This window comes from Gorilla gorilla, chromosome 18 (genome assembly GCF_029281585.2).
Source record: "Gorilla gorilla gorilla isolate KB3781 chromosome 18, NHGRI_mGorGor1-v2.1_pri, whole genome shotgun sequence".
NCBI classification, from domain to species: Eukaryota; Metazoa; Chordata; class Mammalia; order Primates; family Hominidae; genus Gorilla; species Gorilla gorilla.
Window position 1 is genome coordinate 6,968,619 of NC_073242.2, and position 10,805 is coordinate 6,979,423.

Sequence of the window (10,805 nt, forward strand, 5' to 3'; positions counted from 1 at the left end):
GGGACAAGGCAACCCTCCTTCCCTATCTGGCCTTATTCCACTTCCCTTATTCTTTGTCTCCCTGCGCGTTGCCTCATGCACAAAACAGGCATTTCTATTGATGAATGGGCTATGGTGGGGGTTGGGGGGTAAGGATTGCCTTCCTCATATGAATGCAGGAGATTTCAAAGAATGGTTTGTTAACTACCTCTGTTGTATCTTCAGTGAGTTGTGCCTCAGAAAACAGATGAGATATAGGGCAAAAGCAAATTTGTCCAGATCAGTGTAGACAGTAAGGTGGCTATCTTCCTGGACTAAGGGATGAGAGACAACTGGGGAGAAACTTGGGCAGGGAGGCAGGAGCAAGCCAGTTCCACTTGTGGAGTGAGAATCCTCCAGGGGGAAAGTTGTAGCTTAGCCAGTACCCAGCTATAACATGATGTCTCATAACAACCTTGGAATTTGTGGGGTGGGGAGTGGAAGAAGGGATTTCTGTAGCTTGAGATGAGATTGGATTACTAAAATGATATCAGATGATATGAGAACAGATTACTTAAACCATGATATTAAAATCTATTGAGGCTTGCTTTAAAAATGAAATGAGAGACACATAATCCTAGGTTTAGCCTTAAACATTAGTACTAAATGCACTAATTAGTACTAAATGCACAAATATGTCCTCCATAAACCGGCAGATGACTTCCAGGAAACAAGAAGGATGCTTTATTTTAGCATGTTCAGATAGCAGCCTTACCGTGGCTTCACGGTTATTTCAGAGAACTGTATCATTGACCCCGTCTAGTCTCCTGACCTGTCCCCTGCACTAGTCTAAGTTCAGTGCTGGGACCATCCCAGACCTAGAGTTCTCCCTGCCGTTAAGCAGACTGAAACTTGAGCTCACCTTGAGAACCTCAGATATATTTTATTTTTGAGACAAGGGTCTCACTCTGTTGCCCAGGCTGGGGCTCACCACAGCCTCGATCTCCCAGTCTCAAGCAATCCTCCCACCTCAGCCTCCTGAGTATCTGGGACTCCAGGCATGTGCCACCATGCCTGGGTTATTATTTTTTACTTTTAGTAGAGATGAGGGCTTGCTATGTTGCCCAGGCTGATCTTGAACTCCTAAGCTCAAGTGATCCTCCTGCGTTGGCCTCCCAAAGTACTGGGATTACAGGCATGAGCCACCATGCCCAACCTCAGATATCTTTTAACTGGAGGGGAAGAACAGGAGGGGCTTAGAATCAAACTAAATCTCAAAACTAAAACTCCTAGGGTTTCTGTTAACTTTTGGAACTACTGAGAACAGTGTTTAATTTCCCAGGTAAGTTTGAGGAAGAACGCCCAGCAGCCTCTTCTATCCAAATGGACAATTGGTAACAAAAGATGGGAGTTCATAAAGGATTTTCCAAATATTTGTTGAGTCATGCCACTGAAGCATTTACTCCAGCATTTCCTGGTCACTTCTCCCTGTCATGTGTGATGAAGGCTGCCCTGTTACTCTTCTCTTGGAGGTTTTCTAGTGCATAAATACTTGCTGAAGCTCTCCCCACATTCTTTCTGTGGACTGAATTCTCTCCTGTGTAGACTCTCTGAAGTCCCCTCAAGTGGGAAACAAAGTTTTGCCCATACTTCGCGTTTCTACTGTTTGTCCCAGTAGAAATCCACCCAAACAAAAAGCATATTTTTGTTTCTGAATCTTTTCTACACCTGTCACTTTTTCTTGTGTGGGTTCACTGGGGACCGAGATGAGGGCACTGTTTGAAACATCAACCAAATTTGCTGCATGCCTAGGTTTCCTTCATGTAGTAATCCTCCACTGGGCAATGGTAGTTGGGCTGTACTGAAATGCCTTCTTCAGTCAAGCATCTGTAAGGCTTTTCTCCTGTACGATTCACCCAAATCTGATACTGCGTGTACTTTGCCTAAAGCAGTTCGCCTAGTCTGAATCCCTCCTGTGAAAGGAATTAAGCAAGCTACCTTTTGCACTGCATTTCAGATTTAAGAAAACTATCTGAATCACTTTTCATTTCCGCCACAGTTCAGATAATGAATCTTGAGTTGCACCAATCTTAGCACTGACATTAAAAATCAAGCTTTACAGTGTTTGGATATGATGCACCTTTTAGGAGAAACTAAGAAAGCTTACTGTTGAAATTTTTTTTTTAACAAGTTAACATTTATTTTTGGGCCTTTCTTCCTATGTGTATTTCAAGTCTTTTTCAAAACAAGGACCCAGGAATCTCCAGATTCAATTATGTCCCTGGGCTTGGTCGACTGCTCCCGGAGTCTTAGGAAGCCTTGTACAAATGCTAGAGTTAACTCATTTACCAACATTAAACCCTAGGATAGAAGATTCAACAAAGCAGGACTCCTTCCGCCAACAAGGAGGCAGCCAATGTAGAAAATGCTGGAATTTTTCCTTGGAACTGGACTGTGATGAGAGGTACTTGCCATGAACATAAGCTACTGTCTTTTTTTTTTTGACCCTTCCTTTCCAGTTTTTGAAGATAAAGCAGGAAATAGTCTCTGAAGATACTTGAGAAAAAAATCTCAAAAAAACAAAAACACATGCTTCCACTTCATTGATAAAAATTTACTGCAGTTTGGCACCTGGGTCTAGTTCAGCTGGCAGAAGAGCTGATTGATGCATTCACCCCAATAGCCAGATGTGCCCATCTCCTTGAGGAAGCCCACTGTATTTTTGGTAGCATGATGGACCACTGAGAGGTGGAAAGGGCGCAAGAACCATGAGATCTCCTGGAAATGCTTCCCTGGGAAGGCAATTTCATGAATGAGGTCTTCCAAGCAAATGACACCAGACTTCCCCAGGTGCTCCTCAATCACTGTGTTGTCAGAGGGATGGTCTTCTTATTGACCTTGGCTTGTCCATGTTTCAGAATGAGTTCCCGGACAGGCTTCAGATTTGGAAATCCCCAGATCACATAAGGTTCCACTATATGCAGCATTTTTAGGTTCTGGGAGGTGACTTTTACAAAGACACCACTAAAAATTTTCTTTAGAAGTCTTGCAATGGCTGTCTGCACCAGTAGACTCACGCCATCAATCCTTTTGCTGCATACAACAAAGGCCAAGGAATGTTTATCTGGCAATTCCAAGGCACGAGGTTTCATTTCTAGTCATCTGAGACACACCTTGTCACATTTCTGCCACCAGGAATCATGTAGGAATGATTCCAGTCCCTTAAACCTGAGCCCTTTTCCTTTCCGCTGCTCCTCCTTTGCCAAAAGTGCCTACTTTGCCTGAGTGGCCTTGAGGACTTGATAAGCCTTCCTCTTTTTCAGGAGATTTTCTGGAACCAAAGGGATTTTTCTTTGCTCTTGCTCTGCCATCTTTCTAGTGTTGCGGCTGCTGATCCTTACTGTTGAATTTTTAAAACCAATATAGATATACTGCCAACATAATTTTCACACTAAGCATTTGTCCATGATTTGTACAATCAACTGAATGATTCCAAAGCATTTGAAACAATCAAAAAGTAAAAGATCTTTACTGTTCACAAAGACAAAATTAAATATTTGTAGCATTAGAAAAATTCCTAAAATACTTAGTAGCATAGGGAACAACAGCTTGTTATGCAGAGGAGTTAGGAAAAAAAAAATTTTATTGTATTTTTTGGAGACAGAGCCTCACTTTGTCCCCCAGGCTGGAGTGCAATTTCCTGGTCTCGGCTCACTGCAACCTCCACCTCCCCGGTTCAAGCAATTCTCGGGCCTCATGCTTCCCAAGTAGCTGGGACCACAGGTGTGCACCACCACACCTGGCTAATTTTTTGTGTTTTATTAGAGATAGGGTTTCAACATGTTTCCCAGGCTGGTCTCGAACTCCAGAGCTCAGGCAATTCACCTGCATAGCAGAGTTAATAGATAGGCAAAGGCCATTGAGTTGAGGAAAGCAAATTATGATGCATCAGCCTCATGTTCTGGGACCAAATCAAAGTACTCACTCTACTGAATTGACCAAGCAACCATGAGAAAAATATCTAACTAAACTGCTCAGTGTTGTACTGGTTTTCTCTCTGCATATGTTTGTTTTATAAATATGTTAGAGATGGGAGTCTTGCTGTGTTGCCCAGGCTGGCCTCGAACTCCTGGACTCCAGTGATCCTCCTGCCTAAACCTCCCCAAATCTGGGACTACAGGTGCATGCCATCACACCTAGCTCCTACACACACACACACACACACACACACACACACACACGTGTGTGTGTATATATATATATAAAATATACATACCTACATATACATATATATGCTTACCTCAAATATATTGCAGGTTTGGTTCCAGGCCCATGCAATAACATGAATATCAGAATGAAGTGAGTCACACAAATTTTTTGGTTTTGCAGTACATATAAAAAAGTTATATTTACACTGTACTGTAGTCTTTTTTATTTTTCAGTTTTGTATTGTATTGTATTGTGTTTTATGTTTTGAGACAGAGCCTCACTCTGTCACCCAGACTGGGGTGCAGTGGCATGATCTCAGTTCCCTGCAACCTCTGCCTCCCAGGTTCAAGTGATTCTTTTGTCTCAGCCTCTGAAGTAGCTGGGATTACAGGCACCTGCCACCACGCCCAGCTAATTTTTATATTTTTCGTAGAGACGGGGTTTCACCATGTTGGCCAGGCTGGTCTTGAACTCCAGGCCTCAACCGATTAGCCACCCTTAGCCTCCCAAAGTGCTGGGATTACAGGCCTGAGCCACTGTGCCCAGCCTATTTACTTATTTTTTAATAGAGATAGGGGTCTTACTATGTTGCCCAGGCTGGTCTCAAACTCGTGGGCTTAAGTGATCCTCCTGCCTTGGCTTCCCAAAGTGCTGGGATTACAAGTGTGAGCCATCACACCTGGCCTGTAGTATAGTCTTTAAGGGTGTAATTGCATTATGTCTAAAAAAATCTATCTATCTATCTATCTATCTATCTATATACCTTAATTTAAAAATACTGGCATGGAGATACGAAGTGAGTGTGTGCTGTTGGAAAAATGGCAGCGATAGACTTGCTCAACACAGGCTTGCCACAAACCTTCAATTCATAAAAAATACACTATCTGTGAAGTGTCACAAAGTAAGGCACAATAAAATAAGGTATGCCTGTATATTAATACATATGTGAATACACTCTATGGATACCTATATTTCATATAGGTAGATATCTTAAGTGTATATATTTTTAAATATTAAGATGTTTTTCACTATGTTTTTGCTTTGTTGGTGTGAAAGGGAAAAAATGTAAAAATATAAACTATTTCTCAAATTGCCATGCTAAATGAGGCATGTGGGTGCCTGATGTGAGTGTTAGTGATGGAGATTATCTCCAAAGCATGGAGGTATTATACTGCAAGAGTACTCAAGTGCATTCTTTTTTTTTTTTTTTTTAGGCAGTCTCACTCTGTTGCCCAGGCTGGAGTGCAGTGGTGCGATCTCGGCTCACTGCAAGCTCTGCCTCTTGGGTTCAAGCAATTCTCCTGCCTCAGTCCCCTGAGTAGCTGGGATTACAGATGCGCACCACCAAGCCTGGCTAATTTTTTTATTTTTAGTAGAGACAGGGTTTCACCATGTTGGTCAGGCTGGTCTTAAACTCCAGACCTCGTGATTGGCCCGCCTCAGCCTCCCAAAGTGCTGGGATTACAGGCGTGAGCCACCGTGCCTGGCTCAAGTGCATTCTTATGATGACAACCTGGGACGCCGAGAACAAACCCAGCACTCACCCTACACCAGGCAAAATGATGTCTTTCTTTCGGAAGTAAATACACTCTCCAAAATGAAGCACATTACTCTCTCAAAACCATTCCCATCCACACCAGACACTGCCTTAAGGAAATCTTCCACTTCTACAGACCATCCAGGTCCCTGATCTCTGACCACAGATTCACACCTCTATTGCAGTTTTAGAAGATATGGTTCAGTGCCCTCTGTTCTATTCTACTAGAAGCTTTACACATGGGGAGTGTAGCAGACATTTGTTGACTGCCTTCTAACATCCGTCTCACCCTTTTTCCTCTCTGTCAATCCTGATTCCATTTGGAGATCTGAGAGGTTCCTGATCCTGGTTTCCAGGAATGGAGAATGTGACCTAACCTCAGTAAGAGAAAGATTCTACCTCCTTGGTTAGACAATGGCTCAGGGTTAGGCATATGGCCTTAAGCTGGTCCTATTGGGACTTTTCTTGGAGATGCTGGAACAAATCCAGCTCTTGCCGGATGACGCATGTAACCCAGTAGCTGTTCACAATCTTCTTGAAACTGGGAGACAGATGAGCCTTAGGATGAAACCAGCATCATAGAAAGCAGAATAGAGTGACAGAAATACAGTCCTTGGTAACATCATTGAGCTATAGGATCAAGCATCACCTCATACCTAGAACTGCCCAGTACTTTTGAGCTATGTGAATCTATACATTCCCTTTATTGTTTAAGCCAATGTGAATTGGAGTTTCTGTTAATTGTAACCGAAATAATTCTAATAAATACATAGAGTAATAACTTATTTAAAATAATATATATAGGAAATGGACAATCCTTTTATATGTACCCACTTAGAGGTTTTTCTTATGGAAGTTATCAAACATATATATAATTATAAAGAGAATAGTATAATGAACCCCCTCCAGGCCTTAAAAATCACCAACATTTTGCCAATCTTGTTTCATTTATCCCCTCCAGTTTTTTTATTTTTTGCATTTAGAGGGTTGTTGGTTTGCTTTGGAGTATTTTAAAGTAAATCTCAGACATTCTAACATTTCACCCTTAAATAGTTCAGTTTGTAAGAGATAATTCTTGACAATCTCTGCCCTAAACCATCTTTGAGGAACAGTTCCTACTCAGTGGAGGACCTCTCTCCCATAGGAGCAAAGCTCATTGAGAACACAGGAGCTGCCTTTCCCTTCCCCAGAGGGTGACCAAAAAACTTTACTGACAACTTCTCAAGATGGCTTTGTAAGAGGACCCTCTTGACCTCCTCCCTGGAGTATCCATTTATGAGAACACCAGGCATCCCAGATGCCTCGTAAAGAGAGTGGTCCGGAAGGGATACTAGATGCCTGTAATGATCCCTGGAGCAAGTTATTAGTAACTTGAAACTAAGTAATCTACTCCTGCACTTTTAACAAGCCCCAGAGTGCTTCATTCATTAAGAGTTCAGTGACATCAGTTAATTATTGGTTTCCTGAAAGCCTACTGAACAAAAAACTAATAATAATTACACCAGGCATCTCCCCAGGAGTTCAAAGTGCCGTCAGAAGAGTTTCTCATTTACTCACTTGCATTGGCTTTAATTTCTTTTTCTTGAAACAATGTGTAAATAAATATTCAAAGCATTAAAATTTCATTATAGTTCACCTCCCTCTTAGTAAACCTGCTTGATTTTATTTCGTTTTAATTAGCGTTTGACCATCCCATTTGGGTAACTTCTAAGAAGAAAAATGGACCTCAAAATTTAATATCCCTATTCTACTTTCTTCCTCATTTGTTATCATGCTTCCTTGTAATGAGGAATTTTCTCTCCTTTCCCCTGGTTAGTGTTCCTTCCTTACCTTGATCCTCTGTCTGGAGTTGTTCTAAAGTAGTTACTCTATACTTTAACACCCAGTGTCCTGATAGTCAAGAAGTGTGCTACAAACTGCTGTGAAATATCCTTTATGGCCAGTTAATACTTGCCATAATTTATCAGTGTGGTCTTATAAAAACATACTTAGCCAAACAAGAGTTCTTTGCAACCAGAATTCCTCGTGCCATAAGCTACTGTTTATTACCTTCTGCAAGTCTCAAATCAACACTTAACCTGCTGACAAAAATTCATTCTGTTCTTATCTCTGCCTAAGGATTACTCCGCCTAAGTTTACTCCCTAAAACTTTTTGAGAATTATGTACTCTGTGTGCTCATTCATTCATTCAACATTGGGAAGATATTTATTGGTCACTTTTTATGTATCAGCCTGTCAAAACTGTGAGGCAGGAAAAACAACCAAAAACCTAGCACCTGTCTCCTGGGAGGACAATGTAAGCTTGGGTAGGTAGCCAGACTAGGATGGAGAGCAGAAAATAACTGGTGTAGGAAATTGGCTCCCCTTTGGGGTTCTGTGCTCACCCTCCCTCTCCTTATCCCAACAACTGTCTTGAAAAGAACATACCCAAATCAGAAGCGTACCATGTTAACTGAAGGCAGGGTCCCTGGTGGAGCAACGACAAACGGGGTTGACAAATAGGAAGAGTTCAAGCCCAGAGAGTGTTGCCAGAAGTACAATGCTCTGAGGGTGTTGCCCCACGCCCTGTCTAAACTTGCCTGGTGGAGAACAGCCAGGGCCTGACCTTTGGTCTTTCCTTCACTTACTTTATCACCAAGGTAGCTGATGTGCACAGGGAATAGTAAACACAACACATGAAATAAAACAGTTGGGCGGACTAGGAAAATTAATTAATTAATTAATTAATTTGAGGCAGGGTCTCACTTTGTCACCCAGGCAGGAGTACAATGGCATGATCTTGGCTCACTGACGGAGCCAAAGGATACAGTCAAATAAGGAATCAGTAAGCAGAAAGATCAGAAAGAGGAACACCTCTAGAAGGCATCAGGAAGGGATGGGAGGGAAGACACACACACACACACACACACACACACACACACACACACACACACACACAGCTTAGCTATGGAGCAGGAAGAAGAAATGGAAACATTCTGCCTGCATTTGTGTGAGAAGGAGTATCAGAAGGAGAGAAAAATGAACAATAATTAATATAGAAAATATCTGAAGAATGACCAAGAATGTCCCAGGATTAAAGACAAAAGAACACCATGAAAAGAGTTTATAGGATAGATAAGAATAAAGGCCAAAAAGGGGGGAAAACATGCATACCTAGAAACATTACAGTAAATTATTATTATTATTATTCTGAGACAGAGTCTCGCTCTGTCGCCCAGGCTAGAGTGCAGTGGCGCGATCTCAGCTCACTGCAAGCTCCGCCTCCCAGGTTCACGCCATTCTCCTGCCTCAGCCTCCTGAGTAGCTGGGACTACAGATGCCCGCCACCACACCCGGCTAATTTTTTGTATTTTTAGTAGAAATGGGGTTTCACTGTGTTAGCCAGGATGGTCTCGATCTCGTGACCTCATGATCCACTCACCTCGGCCTCCCAAAGTGATGGGATTACAGGCGTGAGCCACGGCGCCAGGCCTTTTTTTTTTTTTTTTTTTGAGGTGGAGTCTCACTCTGTTGCCCAGGCTGGAGTGCAGTGGCGCAATCTCAGCTCACTGCAACCTCTGCTTCCCGGGTTCAAGTGATTCCCCTGCCTCAACCTCCCGAGTAGCTGGGATTACAGGTACCTGCCACCATGCCTTGCTAATTTTTGTATTTTTAGTAGAGATGGGGTTTCACCATATTGACCAGGCTGGTCTCAAACTCCTGACCTTGTGATCTGCCTACTTCGGCCTCCCAAAGTGCTGGGATTACAGGCATGAGCCATCGCGCCTGGCCTTAAAATTTAACAACATCAAAGAAAAAGTGTGTTTGTTTTTGTGTTTTTGTTTTGTTTTGTTTGTTTGTTTTGTTTTGAGATGGAGTCTCACTCTGTTGCCCAAGCTGGAGTGCAGTGGTGAGATCTCGGCCCACTGCAAGCTCTGCCTTCCAGGTTCATGCCATTCTCCTGCCTCAACCTCCAGAGTAGCTGGGACTATAGGCGCCCACCACCACACCCAGCTAATTTTTTGTATTTTTTTTTCTTTTTTAGTAGAGACGGGGTTTGATCGTGTTATCCAGGATGGTCTCGATCTCCTGACCTCGTGATCTACCCGCCTCAGCCTCCCAAAGTGCTGGGATTACAGACGTGAGCCACCATGCCCGGCCGATTATAAGACTTTTTCTAAAGCTACATTAATCAAAACAGTGTGGTATTTGTAAAGGGATAGACACATAGATCAATGGAACAGAATGGAGAGTCCAGAAATAGACCCGCATAGATATAGCCAATGAGTTTTACATAGATAACTTTTTTTTTGCCTTGTGAACCATCATAATCTTTATTTTTTTATTGATACATAATATATGTATGTATGTGATGATTGAATACATTCATATAATGTGTAAACAGCAAGTGAGAGTAATTAGTATATCGATCACATTAAATATTTATCTTTTCTTTATGCTAAGAACATTTGAATTATTCTCTTCTAGCTATTTATTTTTATTTTTTAGAGAAAGAGTCTTATTTTGTAGCCCAGGCTGCATGCAGTGGCACAGTCACAGCTCACTGCCATTTCAAATTCCTGGGCTCAAGAGATCATCCTGCCTGAATCTCCTGAGTGGCTAGGACTACAGGTGTGCACCACTAGGCCCAGCTAATTTGTAACTAAAAATTTTTTTTTTCTAGTTCTAGATCCCTGAGGAATCGCCACACTGACTTCCACAGTGGTTGAACTAGTTTACAGTCCCACCAACAGTGTAAAAGTGTTGCTATTTCTCCACATCCTCTCCAGCACCTGTTGTTTCCTGACTTTTTAATGATCGCCATTCTAACTGGTGTGAGATGGTATCTCATTGTGGTTTTGATTTGCATTTCTCTGATGGCCAGTGATGGTGAGCATTTTTTCATGTGTGTTTCGGCTGCATAAATGTCTTCTTTTGAGAAGTGTCTGTTCATGTCCTTTGCCCACTTTTTGATGGGGTTGTTTGTTTTTTTCTTGTAAATTTGTTTGGGTTCATTGTAGATTCTGGATATCAGCCCTTTGTCAGATGAGTAGGTTGCGAAAATTTTCTCCCATTTTGTAGGTTGCCTGTTCACTCTGATGGTAGTTTCTTTTGCTGTGCA

The 10,805-nt window shown here is 42.1% G+C and overlaps 1 pseudogene; it reads right to left on the reverse strand.

Moving 5' to 3' along the window:
- Positions 1-2,595: 2,595 nt before the first annotated feature.
- LOC101138561 (large ribosomal subunit protein uL30-like 1) lies at positions 2,596-3,693 on the reverse strand (annotated as a pseudogene).
- Between the last annotated feature and the right edge of the window lie 7,112 nt (positions 3,694-10,805).